This window comes from Acyrthosiphon pisum, chromosome X (genome assembly GCF_005508785.2).
Source record: "Acyrthosiphon pisum isolate AL4f chromosome X, pea_aphid_22Mar2018_4r6ur, whole genome shotgun sequence".
NCBI lineage: Eukaryota > Metazoa > Arthropoda > Insecta > Hemiptera > Aphididae > Acyrthosiphon > Acyrthosiphon pisum.
In genome coordinates this window covers 23,085,627-23,086,106 of record NC_042493.1, presented here as the reverse complement: position 1 = coordinate 23,086,106, position 480 = coordinate 23,085,627, and positions in this window count along the sequence as shown.

Here is a 480-nt window from a genome sequence, read left to right as displayed (position 1 = left end):
CACGTGTCAAAATGACAATATTATTGTTTAAATATCAAGAATAATACGTGTATACTTGGAGTGTGACCAATCTACTAAAAGTTAACTTTTTCAATGAGCACAAGTAAATATTTGCGTATACCGCGTCATCGGAATCGAGAGGATCAAAAATGATCGTATAATATATTATATTGATCTATAAACAGTAGTTGAATTTTGAAAACAATCGAGGGTGAAAATATAAAATGCAGGTAAGTGGATGTCGCTCTGCTGTACAGTAGATTACAAGTGGGTCATTGTATAATGGTTGTATTAGACTTGAATTCAATGATATAATATCATTGTATAAGAAAAACGATTCTGAGCGGAGACGATTTGTCAGTCGGATATTTTATATTTTGTTATTATTTATTTTATCATGTAAGTTGAATTAATATTAAAATATTATTATTTTTTATTCGTTTCTATGGTGATAAACAAAGCGTTAGAAATTAAAATCCC